The sequence below is a fragment of the Barbus barbus genome, assembly GCF_936440315.1.
Source record: "Barbus barbus genome assembly, chromosome: 29".
Lineage (NCBI taxonomy): Eukaryota > Metazoa > Chordata > Actinopteri > Cypriniformes > Cyprinidae > Barbus > Barbus barbus.
Genome location: NC_136757.1, coordinates 135001 through 156938, shown reverse-complemented (window position 1 = coordinate 156938; position 21938 = coordinate 135001).

Sequence of the window (21938 nt, the reverse complement as noted above, 5' to 3'; positions counted from 1 at the left end):
TACTCGATTTCCGGAGGAGACGCCGACACTCAGAGCCAGTGACAGGGACGTGGTCAGCCCCGTCTACGATCCCGAGCCCATGCAGGTCGGGCGAGCTCGGCTGTCTCGGGAGGAGAAGGAGAGGCGGAGGTCCCAGGGCCTTTGCCTTTACTGTGGTACGGCGGGACATTTCGCATACAACTGCCCAGTAAAAGGCCAAGCCCGGCAGGGAATCTGAGGCTACTGTCGGGTGGGATTTCCGCTGAAAAGACCTCATTTACATCTACACTCCTCCCGGTAAGACTAAGGTGGACAGCACACACTCACGACGGTCAAGCACTATTGGACTCTGGGGCAGAAGGTAATTTTAAGGACCACAAGTTTGCTCTCCGGATTCAGGTTCCCCTCCTACCCCTCACTCATACCATCTCAGTCCACGCCCTCAATGGCCAAACCTTGCCTACCATTTCCTTCACCACTGGACCCATCACACTCATTGTATCTGGCAATCACACTGAAATCATCTCATTCTACATTCTGGACTCCCCCCTGGCACCCATTGTTTTAGGACACCCCTGGCTTACCAAGCACAACCCCAGGATAGATTGGCAGCAGAAATCTGTATCGGAATGGAGCACTAAATGTCATGAGTCTTGTCTTGTGTCTGCTTGTCCGTCTGTTTCTGTTTCCACTTTGCAGGAGGAGGCAGGGGATTTGTCTAACGTGCCCACGGAGTATCTAGACCTGAAGGAGGTGTTCAGTAAGTCTCGTGCTGCTTCTCTCCCTCCACATCGTCCCTATGACTGTGCCATAGAGTTATTGCCAGGTACGTCTCCGCCTAAGGGCAAATTATATTCACTTTCTGTTCCAGAGAGAGAGGTTATGGAGAAATATATTTCTGATTCTCTAGCAGCGGGGTTCATCCGGCCCTCCTCTTCTCCCGCGGGGGCGGGGTTCTTTTTTGTGGGGAAGAAGGACGGATCACTGCGACCTTGCATTGACTACCGAGGGTTGAACAGCATCACGGTAAAGAATACCTATCCTTTGCCGCTGATGTCTTCAGCTTTCGAGAGGTTGCAGGGAGCGTCGATCTTCACTAAATTGGACTTACGTAACGCTTATCATTTGGTCCGCATCAGGAGGGGGGACGAATGGAAGACTGCTTTTAACACCCCCAGGGGGCACTTTGAATACTTGGTCATGCCCTTCGGGCTGTCCAACTCCCCGGCAGTCTTCCAGGCACTCGTCAACGACGTGCTGCGAGATATGGTCGATCAATTCATATATGTTTACCTGGATGACATATTGATTTTTTCTTCTTCTCTCCAGGAGCACGTGCAGCACGTTCGACGAGTGCTTCAGAGGCTGTTAGAGAATGGGCTTTTTGTCAAGGCGGAGAAATGCGCTTTTCATGCACAGTCGGTTCCTTTCCTAGGGTACATTGTGTCGTCTGAGGGAGTGCGCATGGACCCTGACAAGGTTAAGGCTGTGGTGGATTGGCCAAGCCCAGACTCCCGCAAGGCCCTGCAGAGGTTTCTGGGGTTCGCCAATTTTTACCGGCGGTTTATTCGCAATTTCAGCCAACTAGCCTCTCCTCTGACCGCCTTGACCTCCCCCAGAACTACGTTCAGGTGGTCAAACGCAGCTGAGGCTGCGTTTGCCAAACTGAAGGACCGCTTTGTTTCAGCCCCCATCTTAATTACCCCTGATCCATCACGTCAGTTCGTGGTGGAGGTCGATGCGTCAGAGGTGGGGGTAGGTGCAGTGCTATCCCAGCGCTCTCCGGCAGACGACAGAATGCATCCATGCGCGTTTTTGTCCCACCGTTTGTCCCCTGCCGAGAGTAATTATGACATTGGTAACAGAGAGTTGTTGGCAGTCAAGCTAGCATTGGAAGAATGGCGCCACTGGTTGGAAGGGTCGGGGGTACCTTTCATCGTATGGACCGATCACAAGAATTTAGAATACATTAAAACTGCCAAAAGATTGAACTCTAGGCAGGCTCGGTGGGCACTTTTTTTCGGACGTTTTGACTTCACTCTCTCGTACCGCCCGGGCTCCAAGAACATCAAGCCCGATTCTTTATCACGCATTTTTGACCGTTCCGATCGCCCGTCTACTCCCGAGTGTATTTTTCCGGAGACCCTTATCATCTCCGCACTCACATGGGAGGTCGAATCGAAGGTCAAGACGGCCTTGCAAGGGGTAACGCCTCCGGTCGGTTGCCCACCGAACCGGTTATTTGTGCCAGAGGGATTACGGTCCGACGTTATTCAGTGGGGTCATTGTTCCAGTGTGGCTTGTCATCCAGGAGTCAGTCGCACTACATCTTTAGTCAAGCAACGATTTTGGTGGCCACTTATGGCTCGCGATGTTCACAGTTTTGTTTTGGCTTGCTCAGTTTGTGCCACTGGTAAGACTTCCAATAGACCCCCAGATGGGCTCCTTCAACCGCTGCCGGTCCCTTCGAGACCCTGGTCCCATATCGCTCTAGATTTTGTCACCGCCCTCCCACCCTCTCAGGGTAACACGGTAGTTTTGACCGTGGTGGACCGATTCTCGAAGGCGGCCCACTTTATTCCCTTGCCCAAATTACCCTCAGCCAAGGAGACAGCGGTAACAGTCGTTGACCACGTCTTTCGGTTACATGGCCTCCCGACGGACGTGGTTTCCGACAGAGGTCCCCAATTTGTGTCCAAATTTTGGCGAGAGTTTTGTAAATTGCTGGGTGCTACTGTTAGTCTGTCCTCAGGGTTTCATCCCCAGAGCAATGGTCAAACCGAGAGAGCCAACCAGGATTTGGAGAGAACGTTGCGATGTCTGGTCTCCAAGAATCCTTCCTCATGGAGCCAACAACTGTCAATGGTGGAGTACGCCCACAATTCGTTGCCAGTGTCATCTACGGGCCTATCTCCGTTTGAAGGTAGTATAGGTTACCAGCCACCAATTTTTCCTAGTCTGGAATCCGAGGTCGCGGTCCCCTCCGCTCACGCCTTTTGTCCAGAGGTGTCATCGCACTTGGACTAGAGCCCGCGAGACTCTACTCCAAGTGGGAGCGCGCACCAAGGCCAAGGCCGATCGCCACCGGTCTAGACCTCCCGTATATGTCGTCGGTTCCAAAGTGTGGCTTTCTACCAAGAACATTCCTCTCCGCTCCGTTTCTAATAAACTTGCTCCCAAATTCATTGGCCCGTTTGCTGTCACTAAAATCATTAGTCCGGTGGCAGTTCGCCTCAATCTTCCTCCAGTGTACAGGAGAATTCATCCCGTCTTCCATGTGTCCAAAATTAAACCCGTTTTTTATTCCCGCATTAATCCGCCAGCCCCGGTTCCCCCACCACCGCGACTCGTAGAAGGGGAACCTGCTTATTCGGTCGATCGTATTCTGGACTCTAGGCGGAGGGGACGCGGATTCCAGTACTTGGTGGACTGGGAAGGTTACGGTCCGGAGGAGAGAAGTTGGGTGCCTGCTAGAGACATTCTGGATCACTCCCTTATCGATGATTACAATCGACAGGTAAGGGAGTCTGGGGACGCCAGGAGGCGTTCCTAGGAGGGAGGGTACTGTCACGGTATATTAATCTACTGCCTCCTTCATGTCTTGTGTATCATTGTCTGTGTCTGTGTATTGTGTGCGAGTGGGCGTGTCCCTCGCTCCGTGATCAGCGCGCCAGCTGATCTCAATTCCCACACCAGCTGCTGCCAATTCACTCAGCTATAAAGCCTCACTAAATCTTCTCTCCCTTGTCAGATCGTTGAATGTTCCTGGATGTGTTGGATGTGCCCCAGTCAGTGTTTCTTCGTGTACCTTTGTCTTCCTGTTCGTGTTCAAGTGTGTCAGAAGTCTTCGTCCCACCCGGATCATCACCTGCACTGGATTCATCCCCGACACTCTTCACCTGCACTGGATTCATCACCGACACTCTCCACCTGCACGCTGTTCATCTGGTCCCTGCGCCACGACATCATCCGAGAGACTGTTGTCTGTATTGTGCTGTGTAATCTGACTATTAAATATAACTTCACCTGCATCTTTGCTTCCGCCTCAGTTCCGTGACAATTATAGCCATGATAAAATTATGATTATTTTGCAGCAAGTTTTTCTGTAATTTATTCACAGTTCCTGAATACCACTTCAGTAAATGAACATCAGTGCTTTTATATTTTTTTTACTTGCTGGGTATGGACAGGGTTTCTCCCTCCCATTTAACCAATATTAACTATGATATTGTCATATTATTAATATGATTTTAGCCTATCTATTGCATTGCCACTTGCTTTTGCCAAAGCATTTGCTTTTTGAATTTGAATTAGTGCTGTCAAATAATTAATCGAGATTAATCGCATTCAAAATAAAAGTTTTTTTTTACATAATATATGTGTGTGTACTGTGTATATTTATAGTGTATATATAAATACAAGCAATTATGCGATTAATCGTTTAACAGCACTAATTTGAATACAAAGTTCTTTGTTTTAACTTTTGTAGCTATTTTGCTAGTCAGCTCCCAACACGATGTCATTTACTTGCACAAATTCAAAGCTTTGTGTTTGGTAGCATCAGTGCAGCGGCGCTCATGCTCTTTTAAACTCGAAATAAATTGGTGAATGATCGGTCCAGAAAGACTGAGGCCCTAGGCAATCGCCTGCTCTGCCTATAGCTAGCAACGGCCCTGACTACCTGTGATTTTCTAATGATCTTGAAGACTCTGATTCGCATGCTCAGGTGTGTTTGATAAGGGTTAGAGCTAAACTCTGCAGGAATGGTCCAGATTTGAGGATCCCGATTTAGACAGTCAATGTTGACCATTTCTACTCGATTTGGTTAGCCTAACAAAAAAAAAAAAAAAGTTCCGAACAAAGATCACAGCAGTCGCGCATCTCAGAGCAACACACTTTACTGAATTAATCATTTGAGTCATTGATTCAATAAACCATTCATAGAGGCTCTTGCTTCATTCTTGAATGAATTAGTCATCTGATCAAATCATTTGAATAAATAACTCAATGGCTCACTTGCTGCCACCTACTGGCGGTTTACTTTCATATTTAAAAGTAGCTTACTGTATTTTCCCCCAACATATTTGTATATTAAAAAAAAAAAAAATTTAAACACATAGCATTATTTATGCAGTTGTAATTTTGGAAAAAGCATTCATGTTACATTTCAGTATCATTAAACTGTGTAAATGCAAATAAATGCTATTGACTTCTGCTTCTTCCATTTTATTCATGTCGTATTATATTAACTGGATTTTTTATGAAACAAAGGTTGATGACATATTTAATAAGGTTAAGAAAAAAAACTGCCCTTTATATAAAACCTTTATATATGTTGCTGATGTTTTTTGGCTAGTAGAAGTTGTTAATGGCCGGTAACTTAAAAATGTATTTGCAAAATTGTATGGTGAGTGAAAAAGTTTTTTTTTCAAACCCTGTTGCAGACCCCTGGTATAGTAGCATGTACAGGCAAGTCAAGGCAACAGGTTTAGTTGGCGTTTCCTTGGGGGATGGGAGAGTATACCCACTTCTTCAGGCACCACTACACCACTGGGCTCAGGTGCATCATTGTCAGTACAGAGAGGGACATTGCGCTTAGTAGCGATGTTGTGCAGGACAATACAGGCAAGGGTTATGTTGCATGCTTTCTGTGGTTCCGCTCTCAGGTAGTTAAGGCATGCAAAGCGCCTCTTAAGAACTCCATTTAAACGCTCAATTGCACATCTTGCTCTGCAATGAGCAGTGTTGAAGCGCCCTTCATTAAACAAAGATGATGATTACAAGGCACTTCTGCAAAAAGAGACTGAAAGGGCAGAAGCACAGCTTCGTCTGGCAGAGGAACAACTGACTCTGACCAAAGCAAACCAAGGCCAGACTTGAGATCCGCCTCCTAAAGGCTACGCTCAGACAAGCTGGTCTCTCCACATCAGATGAGAAAGTCTGAAATTATTGTGGAGTATTTGACATTAAGTCTTTTTTTTTTAATTCAATACATCTATATTTGAAACTTGTTATAAATATCCTCAATGTACAGTGTTTGTGTTGTAGGTCTCAGATGAGCGGACTGCTGGAAGAGGATAGGGTGGGGTTTTTCTTGTTTTTAGTTTTTTTTAAATGTGTGTTTTCATTTCAAATAAAAATAAACTTATATTGACCCCACACTGGCTATTCTACTTGTTGCTCTTTACATATCTATAGTTCTACATTGTGATTTCCTATCCTGTTTGAGCACTGGTTATCCAGATTTGGTGATCCTGAAAAGTTCCTATCCGGATCAGATTGATCCAATCCGATGTTGCTTTGAAAAACTGGCTCAAAAGTAAGATGGATTACGTGATCACGGATCGCAAAAAAAGGATTACTAAATCCGGATCAATTTTATCCGGATTAAACCTTTTGAAAAACCGGGCCCAGGTGTTAATTGGCAATCCAAAACTTGTGTTGCCTCGGTGAGTTTACCACTGATATAACCATCCCTAAAAATGAATGACAAAACATCGGATTATTAGTATTTTATTTGTTGTATGTGTAAGAGAAAAAATGATGCAATATTGTGACCTTGTATGGGATGGTTTGTTTATTACACTGTGGTTAGGCTGGACCGCATGGTGCATTGCATGTTCGCATTTGCTGACGCCATTTTGGTTGTACGTGCCTGAAAAAAAAAAGAAAAGAGAGGAAAGGACTTGAATGGACAGGTAATTGAACAGAATATCACTTGTTATGGCAATGATGTACATGTATGTGTTTTATTTGTTCCGTGTGTTGTATATCTTGTAGTAAATCATTTATTGTTACATTATATTGAAAATATATTCTGGTCTGTGGGCAGGCCAGGTTTTTTTTCTGTGTGGATATTCTTCTGAATTGGATTCCTTTTAATTGATGGCGAGCCTCCCACCTTGATGCGGACAGTATAACGGACCTGGAGTAAAGGACACTCCTTCTCACTTTATATAATTTCTCTTCAGACAAGTAAGAGAGTTCGTTCACAAAGACTGATTCTTCAGGAACACAACTAAAGAAGTTAAGACTGACCCATTTCTTATTGAAAAGGATTTTTGAATTTGAAAACTGAATTCAGTGTGGGTAACATACATTACTGATTTAAATGTTTTTTTGCTCACTTGATTACAGTGATTGTGATTGTAATTACCACTAAATGAATGAAGATTTAGAGGGTGCACCCAGGGTATATTTAAATATATAGTTATTGTGTTTATCTGGTCATTGTTGTTATGGTTATGTAACAAAATAAGAAAAAAAACTACTAAAGGTTTAAAGTAAAGAAACATTTATGGTTAAACCTACCTTCTGTCTCTGTCTATTACTCAGCACCACTGCCACCTCTTTTGCGTACTTTGTAGTCTTCTGATAATATTGTCTGGTCCAATAGTAAATGAGTTAAGACCCGCTACACAAGATTAAGTTAATATAATTTAAAATGACTTGGTAGCATTTAATTACAAAAAGGATGTTTCTTTAACTTATCCAATTGAGTTAAAATAACATAAGTTTTGATGTAATCAGTTTTAATTTGACTAATTTTACTACTAATTTTTAACTTATCTGGTTTTACAGTGCATGCATGAATGACCACTTTGGCATCACTCAATTTGTTGCTTTTTAATGTACTTTTAGTAGGGCTAATTAAATCAGTATGCTGATGCAACCTCAGTGGCCAGATCTGTACCAGCGCTTCTGTTTTTTGGCAGCTAAGTGCTTTCTGATATTCTTCAGCGCTGTTTTCAGCCCAACTGTATGGTCTATCTCTCTCTCTCTGAGTGTGAATGTTGGTGTGTGTGTGTGTGTGTGTGTGTGTGTGTGTGTCTGTGTCTGTGTCTGTGTGTGTGTGTGTGTGTGTGTGTGTCTGTGTCTGTGTCTGTGTGTGTGTGTGTGTGTGTGTGTGTGTGCATGTTTATGTGTGTGTGTGTGCATGTTTTGCAGGTTAGAGTATAATCTTAAAATATTATAGTTAAAGAAAGAATGTGCAATGACCACATATATCCAGCAGAGGTCCATAGGGACTCATTCATTTTCAGTTCAATTTCAAGTCCATTTTGCTCCATGTTTCAACTTCTTCCTCACAACTTTATGATATATATATATATATATATATATATATATATATGTATATATTGTGAATATATATTTAAACATTCTAAAATAGATTAAAATTCTGTAATTTTGTATTTATTTTTGTTGTTGTCTGATATATTTTGAATTATTTGCTTTTGCTAATTATTATACAGAAATTTGCAGAAATTTTACAAGTCACCACTAAAAGACATGACTGTGATCACAAGCTATTCATTTAAAAATATTATTTATCAAAAATTATTTATAATTTTAGAACAAGAGATGAATTTTAAAAAGTAAATAAAACCAACAAAATACAAAACAAAACAAAACAACAGCTCCAATAAAAAGTAACAACAGTAATAAACTCTTTCTTAGTTAGCCTATATTTTAAACGGATATTCTAATATAGGCTGTTTTATGTATTAAACTATCAGACGCTATCAGAACAATAATTCTCATCAAAAGCAGTCTTATCTTGGGCTTATTTGATGGTTGATTCATCGTGGGTTCCCTCTAGCATCATACTCCGGGCTTCCCTTAGGCATTTATGCACATGTGCACTCGTCAAAAACGGCGCATATAGAGGGCATGCAGAAATACATAGATTAAAATGCTTTCATATTTACATATAATGGAAGATATAGATTGTATTTTCTAAAACCTGACTGGAATGCTTCAAAAATGTTGTTTCCGTTCAGAAAGCTCTGCAGTTGATGAAATAATATTTTCTCCAGAATCTTAGACATAAAACAAAGGGTAGAAACTGGCCTAAAATTTGACAAAACTGTTGGATCTAAGTTGGGCTTTTTAACTAGTCTGGTACAAACCCATTCACAAGGCAAGTGTCCATTATCATTTGAACATTAGATCCAATCACCTCAAATATTTCTTTAAAAAACATAGGGAGAAGAAAATCCAGGGAAGATCCAGATGGTTTAAGCTGACCTACGATATCTTGCAAAAAAGACAAAGTTACAGGTTCAAACTGATCCAAAATATTAGTGCAAATAGGAGTGACAGAAGGATTGTGTGGGATATGATGGTTTGGGGTAGATGTAAACATATGTCGCTTATTAGCATTCAGCCTTTGAAAGTTTAGAGTAACATTACTCTGTTTTTGTCTTCAGGTAGAACAATCTGATGAACCAGACGCTGATGATTTATCCCTTCGTTTCCTCTCCGTTAGTGACAGTTCAACAGTTGCCATGTTCTTCAGCTCAGAGAAGACAGAAATTGTAATCCATTTGACTTTACCCAGAAACTCTTGATGGGTCTGGAGGATGGGAATCTGAGAACCAGAGTTTTGAGTCTTAAAAATGAACTTTTGTCAGTAGAGTTTCCTCAATGTTTGAACAAAGCTTAAAAAGGTAGTCTTTATTAAATATTAACTTGATCAATAACGTAATAGTAACATGCAAGATTAAGTTAATATCATTTAAAATGACTTGGTAACATTTAGTTAAAAAAGGATGTTTCTTTAACTTATCCAATTGAGTTAAAATAACTTAAAAGTTTTGATGTAATCAGTTTTAATTTTAATTTGATCTATTTTTAACTTATCTGGTTTTACAGTGCATGCATGAATGACCACTTTGACATCACTCAATTTGTTGCTTTTTAATTTACTTTTTGTAGGGCTAATTAAATCAGTATGCTGATGCAACCTCAGTGGCCAGATCTGTACCAGCGCTTCTGTTTTTTGGCAGCTAAGTGCTTTCTGATATTCTTCAGCGCTGTTTTCAGCACAACTGTATGGTCTATCTCTCTCTCTCTGAGTGTGAATGTCTGTGTGTGTGTGTCTCTGTGAGTTTTCAACCCAACTGTATGGTCTCTCTCTCTCTCTGTTTGTGTGTCAGTGTCTCTCTGTCTCCCTCTGTCTCTCTGTCTCTGTGTGTTTGTGTGTGTACGTCTCTCTCTCTCTGTTTGTGTGTGTGAGAGTGTCTTTATCTCTGTGTGTGTGTGTGTGTGTGTGTTTGTTTCTCTCTCTCTCTCTCATTTTTTTAAAAAACATTTTAAGTTTGCTTTATTGTCATGACAAAAACTATACATTTATACATATATATATATATATATATATATATATATATATATATATATATATATATATATATATATATATATATATATACATATACATATATTTTTTTTTTACTTGTCAGCTATACATTTCTGCTGTGTTTTTGTGGAAATCTGGTAGGTTTTTACCTATTTACTGCACAAATACTCAACTATGCCATAAATTGGTTTATGGCTTTTTTTTTTTTTTTTCAATGAAGAAATCCCTTGAATTATGACCTAAATTAAATATAAAAGGTTTCTGGATATTGGCCCATATGTTAGGCATAGAATACTGGCATCTGCAGGTTAGAGGAAAGTCTTAAGATATTATAGTTAAAGAAAGAATATACAATGACCACATATATCCAGCAGAGGTCCATAGGGACTCATTCATTTTCATTTCAATTTCAAGTCCATTTTGCTCCATGTTTCAACTTCTTCCTCACAACTTTATGATATATATATATATATATATATATATATATATATATATATATATATATATATTGTGAATATATATTTAAACATTCTAAAATAGATTAAAACTCTGTAATTTTGTATATATTTTTGTTGTTGTCTGATATATTTTGAATTGTTTGCTTTTGCTAATTATTATACATAAATTTGCAGAAATTTTACAAGTCACCACTAAAAGACATGACTGTGATCACAAGCTATTCATTTAAAAATATTATTTATCGCAAATTATTTATTTTTTTAGAACAAGAGATGAATTTTAAAAAGTAAATAAAACCAACAAAATACAAAACAAAACAAAACAACAGCTCCAATAAAAAGTAACAACAGTAATAAACTCTTTCTTAGTTAGCCTATATTTTAAACGGATATTCTAATATATGCTGTTTTATGTATTAAACTATCAGACGCTATCAGAACAATAATTCTCATCAAAAGCAGTCTTATCTTGGGCTTATTTGATGGTTAATTCATCGCGGGTTCCCTGTAGCATCATACTCCGGGCTTCCCTTAGGCATTTATGCACATGCGCACTCGTCAAAAACGGCGCATATAGAGAACATGCAGAAATACATAGATTAAAATGCTTTCATATTTACATATAATGGAAGATATAGATTGTATTTTCTAAAACCTGACTGGAATGCTTCAAAAATGTTTTTTCCGAGAGAAATTGACTGCCGTGAGGATCGACTCGATCCGAGCAGGGGATAACCGCGCCTGCATCGTGGTCGAATCCCACACCACGCCTAGATAAGTGATTCTCTGAGCTGGAGAAAGCACACTTTCCCTGGCGTTTAGTCTTAACCCCAATTCTTTCACGTGGGCGAGAACGACATCTCGATGCCGAATCGCCAACTGCTCTGATTGAGCGAGGATCAACCAATCGTCGATATAATTGAGTATGCGGATGCCCTGCAGTCGCAACGGGACCAGTGCCGCATCCACACACTTGGTGAAAGTGCGGGGTGAGAGTGCTAGGCCGAAGAGAAGAACCCGATACTGGTACGCTTTGCCCCCGAAAGCGAACCTCAGGAACTTCCTGTGAGAAGGAAGGATGGAGACATGGAAATAGGCGTCTTTGAGGTCTATTGTGACAAACCAGTCCTCAGACCTGATTTGTGACACGACCTGCTTGACAGCGAGCATTTTGAACTTCAGCTTTCTGGCTCAGCGGTTCAGCAGACGCAAGTCCAGTATGGGCCTCAGCCCCCCATCCTTCTTTGGAACAATGAAGTACCGGCTGTAGAAGCCGGTGTGAACTTCGTGAGGAGTTCACACCGGCTCGATGGCTTCCTTCCTCAGCAAAGTATCGACTTGCTGTTCCAGTACCAGAGCCTGCTCGGGGCGGACCGCAGTCACAACAACCCCGTTGAACGGCGGGGATGACCCGCCGAACTGAATGCGATATCCATTCGCTATGGTTTGCAGGACCCAAGGAGACACATTCGGCAGTCGCTGCCAAACGATCTGCTAAGGGAATCAGTCTCTCGAGACTGACCTATGGTGTCAGAGAAACGGCCAGACCGCTGTCTCGATGCGGCACATCGGAAGGAGACTTTGCAAGTGTAGTCAAAAGACAAACTGCTGCAACTATTTCTTGATATTTGCTTGGCGAAATTGCTGGCCAATTTTCATTATACATTTCACACAATTATACACCACATTCCTTGTTTCAGTTTAACCTAATTCCCACATTTCCTCCATCGAGTTTAACCTGTTAACGTTTACCAGAGCGACAGCGCACTGAAGTGTTTTTTTCCCCACTAGTTTAATGTTTATGAATGAATTTAACGTGAAAGAATATCGTTAATCTTGACAAACTATATATCATTCTGAAGGTCTAAGCCTCAAGCATCGACGACAGATCGCTGTTTTCCGATGGAAAGCTTATAAGGAATGTATTCGCTACATTTGTGTAAGCAGTACACATCAAAACTGGCAGAATAAAAAAAGCAGTACGTACCATTATCATTGTAATAACGAGTCACAAACGCATCCACTGCTGAAATCCCAGTTTAGTTAGAGAGGTAAGGGTCCACAGAACAACATCCCAGCGAGCACTTTTAGTCCAGCGAAACAATAACGTTGTAATAAGGATGAATATTCCTCTGTTTACGTTTCATTTCTTCGGGAGAGTTATTGTTCGCGTCCGTTATGGAATAAATTACGCTCAAAAACAGCGTCTTGGTGGTAAAAAAACAACACGGTGCTGTAGCATACAGTTTTACAAACAGAATGAGACCGTCCACGGAAAATAAAGTCTCAGAAAAGCGGAATATAGTTTATTTGAATTTGGCGCTCCCTCCTGCCAGCAAGCTGTCATCTGAGCGGGGCGTAACTTAGCGATCTGCTTTATCCATAAAAAACTGTTTTTTTTTTCTTCTACATTTTTTATATGTGTGTGTGTGTATTGTGTGGGGAATGTGGCCGTATCTGCATGATTATGATATGTATGGACGGACATCAGCGTCTTTATTACCGACTCTATGACGGCTATCATTGTGATTCATTGATCAGCTATTATTGATTATATGGCCCATCTGTATGATTATCATCTGAATGGAAGCACATTAGCGTGTGATTACTGACTGTATGACCATGTCTGCCAATATCACTTCATGTCTGGCAATCAGAATACTTCAGTATACATACTATATACAAAGCATTTTTTTCTATTTTTTTTCCTTTTTTATTACTCAAATAATTATTTTTGCATTTTTTAGTGCTCAAATAAATCTGTCTATTATTTTATAATTGAAAAACTATGCAGGAACATGTATAATGACTAAAATAGCTTGTATAATTCTGCAATCCATTTGGTGGTTATTTTTCCTCAAACAGGGGGGTAGGGGGACTATAAATAGTTTCAGAAAAAATATTGCAGGAATCTAATTTGTCATGGTATCTTCTTCAAATTTGAAATATGAACTCATGAGACATGTGGCTTTCAATTCATTACTTTTCTGGATTGCTCCGGGACTTATTTCATGTATTTCTATATGAAATAAAAAAACATTCAGTGTGGAAAAATATTTTTCAAGGCACGTCAGTGTCTGTAACTTTTTATCTTTTTGAACATTATCAACTCTGGATGATAGATAGTGTTGGAAACTTTTCCTTCGTCAAAGCAGAGACCAGGAGACTTTGGGATAAGTTACTCTTTATTGAGAACTCGCTGTAGTCGCTGTAGTCATCCAAGTCTGACTCAAACAGTATACATTGTAGTTTATATACATTCTGAGGGGGAGGGATACATAGAGGTGGAGACAATCTAAACAAAGCATGCAAATACAGTACAGGAATCGGCCCATTACCAGAATTTCCCCAGCCCTGACATCATCAGCATAACAGTGTGATTCAAATGCATAGGTGCTAATCCAATCAGCCTAGAGACAAAAGGTTAATGTCAGACACCTGGATTGCTTGACTTCATCATCTATGCCTCAAATGCTAAATTCAGTCTACTAAACTTTCTCAGTTTATATACTATTGTATTGGAACCTAAATTAAACATTTAATAAATTTGTAATACAACAGTTCCCCCTTTGAGAGTTCTAATAACTCTCACAAAATACAAATTTAGACACTTAAAAGTTCATTCTTGTAACTTGTGATCATTACAGGCACATAGCACATGCTCTGTGTTGATTTTCTGTAATTGCATGCTGACACAGAAACAAACATGCAATTAGGGTCTGTGAAGTTCTTACGGGTAATAGTCTTTTCTGGTTGGAACGGTCATTTTCTCGTGAGAGGCCTGAGTCATTTGTTGAATGAAACACTTGATACTGTGGACGCATAGATAGTACGCCAGTAGGAGAAACAACAGAAGTTCCCGTATGTGAGTCTCTGCGTTGTGTATTTTTTTTGTTTGTTCTGTCTTCCGTGACAGTTGGCTCGGCAGGGGGTCTAGTTGTCTTTTAGAGGTTGTGGCTTCATACGCAGGTGAGGAGGTCGGTACGTATGGGTCTCGGGACAGCCATCAAGTGGTATCGGCACAGAGTAAGAAAGAAAACAAAAGACGACAGAGCAGTATTTGTTCTAAAAAATTGCAAACACTAGGGTTGTGTCCTTTGTTCGATCTGAGTCTGCTATTGTTGTTCGACACCTAAGGAACAGTGAGGTAAGGATGGACTAGTGGATGGGGACAGCCTATGAGGGAGTCTTCACCGCAGGGTTGGCCCCCGAAGCCTGTTGCATTCGGTTCTTCCCTGGGCTCTCACTGGTCTGTGTGTCCTAGTCTGTCCCTGTAGTTGGTGTACGAACTTTACTGTGCGACATCTCCATCCTCTAATGGAACATCAGTCATAACAAACATAATAACCCAGAGAGGATAGGTGAGTGACTGGAGTGTGCTGTAGTATAGCTTTGAAGGCTGTGAGTGTACTTAGCTAGCGTTCTCTCAATGGACATTACTGGTGAAGTTAAGCACTCGCAGCCCTAACAGTTAACACCTGAGCAAGCGGCTCCAATAGTTCGGTGAAGTGGGGAGGGGCTGCTTCAGAGAAGCAAGTAGACTGAGTAGGAGCTGAGTAAAGCTGTTAATTTCTCCTAATGTCTTTTTACTTTTCCTACACTCTTTCATCCAGTGTCCAGGTTTGCCACAGTAATGACAACTGCCCTCCTTCTTAGGACATTTACGTTTCTGTCGGTTCTCTACGTTGACCTTATAGGATGCTGCTGCAATCTTTACTCTGGCTTTAACATCAGCATCTCTTTCCCATGTAGCTAACCTGTCTAGGTTACTTCTGAGAGTTCTATTAGACCAAGTTAGATCTAGAAATGGCAAGGCTCTTCGGTATTCAGCTACAAGGCCATCTGCCCAGATGCGGACTAGGGGTCCTTTGTCATCTAACACACTTTCAGAATCATCAACTATTCCACTGTAAGTTACGGCTGACTGACAAAACCTTTCAGTGTATTCATTTACAGTTTCTTCTTTCCTTTGCACACAGTTAGTGATTCTGGACCAGTCTATTTTGGGTCCCATGATATTCTTTAGAATTTTCAAAACACCTTCTCTCAAATCGCCTTTACTGGCATGTTGTAGTTCAGAAGTAACAGCAGACTCAAAACTGTTGAATTCAGATTCAGTTAGAATTTGTGACATTAGCTGTGTGACTTCTGCAAACGACATGTCATAGAGACGCATTTTGCTGATCAATGCTCTTCTAAATTCAGATAAATGTGTGCGTGCTGAGGGTAAACTCTGGGATAGTCTCTCTATATCTTTAGGTCCTAGCACTTTGGCAACAGTTTGTATTTGGACAACAGAAGAGTTGGGAGGAACACTTTCAGTTCCCTCAATTCCCTGAGATCTTCTCCTAGCGCCACATACCTTCACTGAATCTACAGGCTCATCAGTTACTGATTGGATGGTTACATCTGTTTCAAAGAAAGCTTGTAAGTCAGGATAATTGTTATCAGGCTGACTAACTTCTTCCACATCTTCCAGATCTTTGAGCTTGAAGTTTCAATTTGGATTCAGGTGAGGAGCTCTATCCGGGTCACGGCGCCAAAACTGTTGGAAACTTTTCCTTCATCAAAGCAGAGACCAGGAGACTTTGGGATAAGTTACTCTTTATTGAGAACTCGCTGTAGTCGCTGTAGTCATCCAAGTCTGACTCAAACAGTATACATTGTAGTTTATATACATTCTGAGGGGGAGGGATACATAGAGGTGGAGACAATCTAAACAAAGCATGCAAATACAGTACAGGAATCGGCCCATTACCAGAATTTCCCCAGCCCTGACATCATCAGCATAACAGTGTGATTCAAATGCATAGGTGCTAATCCAATCAGCCTAGAGACAAAAGGTTAATGTCAGACACCTGGATTGCTTGACTTCATCATCTATGCCTCAAATGCTAAATTCAGTCTACTAAACTTTCTCAGTTTATATACTATTGTATTGGAACCTAAATTAAACATTTAATAAATTTGTAATACAACAATAGTAAAGCCTAGAGTGTCTTCTTTCCAAAGATACCTAATTTGTTTGTGTAGCACACTTTGTCACGAACTGTTACCATTTTAATTTAGGTAGGTTATTTTCACCTGTGAAGCCCACAATGGGGGGCGAAGGTTAACAGGTTAATATGTTTTTTACATCGTTTGTTCATTCATTCATTCATACAGTAGGCCAGGCGGTGAACTAGCCAGCTAGCAAACTGCACACGATGGCAGAATTTACGTATAAATACATGGACAATTTTTATGATGTAGGCCGAAAATGAGCTTCCCCTCTTTGAAAGACCAGCAGCCGCAACTGCTACACACGTATACAAATGCCATCTGTCTGGAAATAGCACGGTCATTTAGGCCAACGTTTTTGTCATAAGGCACTGTTTTTTTTGCACATTCAAAATCCATGCAGCACATATGCTAACGAGATCATCGCATGTGCTGAACAGCCTGTGTACACACGTATAAAAATGCCATCTGTCTGGAAATAGCACTGTTGCGACCGGTTGTCATTTAGGCCAACGTTTTTGTCATCAGGCACTGTTTTTTTGCACATTCAAAATCGATGCAGCACATGTGCTGACAAGATCAGTGCATGTGCTGAACAGCCGGCTGTCCAAGGCCAACGTTTTTGTCATAAGGCACTGTTTTTTTGCACATTCAAAATCGATGCAGCGCATGTGCTGAACAGCCTGTGTATACACGTATACAAATGCCATCTGTCTGGAAATAGCACGGTAGTGACCGGCTGTCATTTAGGGCAACGTTTTTGGCATCAGGCACTGTTTGCACGTTCAAAAATCCATGCAGCACATGTGCTGACGAGATCAGTGCATGTGCTGAACAGCCGGCTGTCCAAGGCCAACATTTTTGTCATAAGGCACTGTTTTTTTGCACATTCAAAATCGATGCAGCGCATGTGCTGAAAAGCCGGCTGTCCAAGGCCAACGTTTTTGTCATAAGGCACTGTTTTTTTTGCACATTCAAAACCCATGCAGCACATATGCTAGCGAGATCATCGCATGTGCTGAACACCCTGTGTACACATGTATAAAAATGCCATCTGTCTGGAAATAGCACTGTTGCGACCGGTTGTCATTTAGGCCAACGTTTTTGTCATCAGGCACTGTTTTTTTGCGCATTCAAAATCGATGCAGCACATGTGCTGACAAGATCAGTGCATGTGCTGAACAGCCGGCTGTCCAAGGCCAACATTTTTGTCATAAGGCACTGTTTTTTTGCACATTCAAAATCGATGCAGCGCATGTGCTGACAAGATCAGTGCATGTGCTGAAAAGCCGGCTGTCCAAGGCCAACGTTTTTGTCATAAGGCACTGTTTTTTTTGCACATTCGAAATCCATGCAGCACATGTGCTGACAAGATCAGTGCATGTGCTGAACAGCCGGCTGTCCAAGGCCAACGTTTTTGTCATAAGGCACTGGTTTTTTTGCACATTCGAAATCGATGCAGCACATGTGCTGACAAGATCAGTGCATGTGCTGAAAAGCCGGCTGTCCAAGGCCAACGTTTTTGTCATCAGGCACTGTTTTTTTGCACATTCAAAATCGATGCAGCACATGTGCTGACAAGATCAGTGCATGTGCTGAACAGCCGGCTGTCCAAGGCCAACGTTTTTGTCATAAGGCACTGTTTTTTTGCACATTCAAAATCGATGCAGCGCATGTGCTGACAAGATCAGTGCATGTGCTGAACAGCCGGCTGTCCAAGGCCAACGTTTTTGTCATAAGGCACTGTTTTTTTGCACATTCAAAATCCATGCAGCACATATGCTAACGAGAACATCGCATGTGCTGAACAGCCTGTGTATACACGTATACAAATGCCATCTGTCTGGAAATAGCACGGTAGCGACCGGCTGTCATTTAGGCCAACGTTTTTGCCATCAGGCACTGTTTTTTTGCACATTCAAAATCGATGCAGCGCATGTGCTGACAAGATCAGTGCATGTGCTGAACAGCCGGCTGTCCAAGGCCAACGTTTTTGTCATAAGGCACTGTTTTTTTGCACATTCAAAATCCATGCAGCACATATGCTAACGAGAACATCGCATGTGCTGAACAGCCTGTGTATACACGTATACAAATGCCATCTGTCTGGAAATAGCACGGTAGCGACCGGCTGTCATTTAGGCCAACGTTTTTGCCATCAGGCACTGTTTTTTTGCACATTCAAAATCGATGCAGCGCATGTGCTGACAAGATCAGTGCATGTGCTGAACAGCCTGTGTATACACGTATACAAATGCTATCTGTCTGGAAATAGCACGGTAGTGACCGGCTGTCATTTAGGCCAACGTTTTTGCCATCAGGCACTGTTTTTTTGCACATTCAAAATCGATGCAGCACATGTGCTGACAAGATCAGCGCATGTGCTGAACAGCCTGTGTACACACTTATACAAATGCCATCTGTCTGGAAATAGCACGGTAGCGACCGGCTGTCATTTAGGCCAACGTTTTTGTCATCAGGCACTGTTTTTTTGGACATTGAAAATCCATGCAGCACATGTGCTGACGAGAAAGTCAAACAGCCTGTGTACACATGTATACAAATTCCATCTGTCTGGAAATAGCACGGTTGCGACCGACTGTCATTTACGCCAACGTTTTTGTCATCAGGCACTGTTTTTTTCACATTCAAAATCCATGCAGCACATGTGCTGATGAGATCAGTGCATGTGCTGAACAGCCGGCTGTCCAAGGCCAACGTTTTTGTCATAAGGCACTGTTTTTTTGCACATTCAAAATCCATGCAGCACATGTGCTAACGAGATCATCGCATGTGCTGAACAGCCTGTGTACACACGTATACAAATGCCGTCTGTCTGGAAATAGCACGGTAGTGACCGGCTGTCATTTAGGCCAACGTTTTTGCCATCAGGCACTGTTTTTTGCACATTCAAAATCGATGCAGCACATGTGCTGACGAGATCATCGCATGTGCTGAACAGCCTGTGTATACACGTATAAAAATGCCATCTGTCTGGAAATGCCATCTGTCTGGAAATAGCACTGTTGCGACCGGTTGTCATTTAGGCCAAAGTTTTTGTCATAAAGCACTGTTTTTTTGCACATTCAAAATCGATGCAGCACATGTTCTGACAAGATCAGCCCATGTGCTGAACAGCCTGTGTACACACGTATACAAATGCCATCTGTCTGGAAATAGCACGGTTGCGACCGGCTGTCATTTACGCCAACGTTTTTGTCATCAGGCACTGTTTTTTTGCACATTCAAAATCGATGCAGCACATGAGCTGACAAGATCACTGCATGTGCTGAACAGCCGGCTGTCCAAGGCCAACGTTTTTGTCATAAGGCACTGTTTTTTTGCACATTCAAAATCGATGCAGCAGGTGTGCTGACAAGATCAGCCCATGTGCTGAACAGCCTGTGTACACACGTATACAAATGCCATCTGTCTGGAAATAGCACGGTTGCGACCGGCTGTCATTTACGCCAACGTTTTTGTCATCAGGCACTGTTTTTTTGCACATTCAAAATCGATGCAGCAGGTGTGCTGACAAGATCAGCCCATGTGCTGAACAGCCTGTGTAGACACGTATACAAATGCCATCTGTCTGGAAATAGCACGTTTGCTACCGGCTGTCATTTAGGCCAACATTTTTGTCATTAGGCACTGTTTGCACGTTCAAAAATCCATGCAGCACATGTGCTAACGAGATCAGCGCATGTGCTGAACAGCCTGTGTATACACGTATACAAATGCCATCTGTCTGGAAATAGCACGGTAGCGACCGGCTGTCATTTAGGCCAACGTTTTTGCCATCAGGCACTGTTTTTTTGCACATTCAAAATCGATGCAGCACATGTGCTGACAAGATCACTGCATGTGCTGAACAGCCGGCTGTCCAAGGCCAACGTTTTTGTCATAAGGCACTGTTTTTTTGCACATTCAAAATCCATGCAGCACATGTGTTAACGAGATCATCGCATGTGCTGAACAGCCTGTGTATACAAATGCCATCTGTCTGGAAATAGCACGGTTGCGACCGGTTGTCATTTAGGCCAACGTTTTTATCATCAGGCACTGTTTTTTTGCACATTCAAAATCGATGCAGCAGGTGTGCTGATAAGATCAGCCCATGTGCTGAACAGCCTGTGTACACACGTATACAAATGCCATCTGTCTGGAAATAGCACGGTTGCGACCGGCTGTCATTTACGCCAACGTTTTTGTCATCAGGCACTGTTTTTTTGCACATTCAAAATCGATGCAGCACATGTGCTGACAAGATCACTGCATGTGCTGAACAGCCGGCTGTCCAAGGCCAACGTTTTTGACATAAGGCACTGTTTTTTTGCACATTCAAAATCGATGCAGCAGGTGTGCTGACAAGATCAGCCCATGTGCTGAACATCCTGTGTACACACGTATACAAATGCCATCTGTCTGGAAATAGCACGGTTGCGACCGGCTGTCATTTACGCCAACGTTTTTGTCATCAGGCACTGTTTTTTGCACATTCAAAATCGATGCAGCAGGTGTGCTGACAAGATCAGCCCATGTGCTGAACAGCCTGTGTAGACACGTATACAAATGCCATCTGTCTGGAAATAGCACGGTTGCGACCGGATGTCATTTACGCCAACGTTTTTGTCATCAGGCACTGTTTTTTTGCACATTCAAAATCGATGCAGCAGGTGTGCTGACAAGATCAGCCCATGTGCTGAACAGCCTGTGTACACGTATACAAATGCCATCTGTCTGGAAATAGCACGGTTGCGACCGGCTGTCATTTACGCCAACGTTTTTGTCATCAGGCACTGTTTTTTTGCACATTCAAAATCGATGCAGCAGGTGTGCTGACAAGATCAGCCCATGTGCTGAACAGCCTGTGTAGACACGTATACAAATGCCATCTGTCTGGAAATAGCACGGTTGCTACCGGCTGTCATTTAGGCCAACATTTTTGTCATTAGGCACTGTTTGCACGTTCAAAAATCCATGCAGCACATGTGCTAACGAGATCAGCGCATGTGCTGAACAGCCTGTGTATACACGTATACAAATGCCATCTGTCTGGAAATAGCACGGTAGCGACCGGCTGTAATTTAGGCCAACGTTTTTGCCATCAGGCACTGTTTTTTTGCACATTCAAAATCCATGCAGCACATGTGTTAACGAGATCATCGCATGTGCTGAACAGCCTGTGTATACAAATGCCATCTGTCTGGAAATAGCACGGTAGCGACCGGTTGTCATTTAGGCCAACGTTTTTATCATCAGGCACTGTTTTTTTGCACATTCAAAATCGATGCAGCAGGTGTGCTGATAAGATCAGCCCATGTGCTGAACAGCCTGTGTACACACGTATACAAATGCCATCT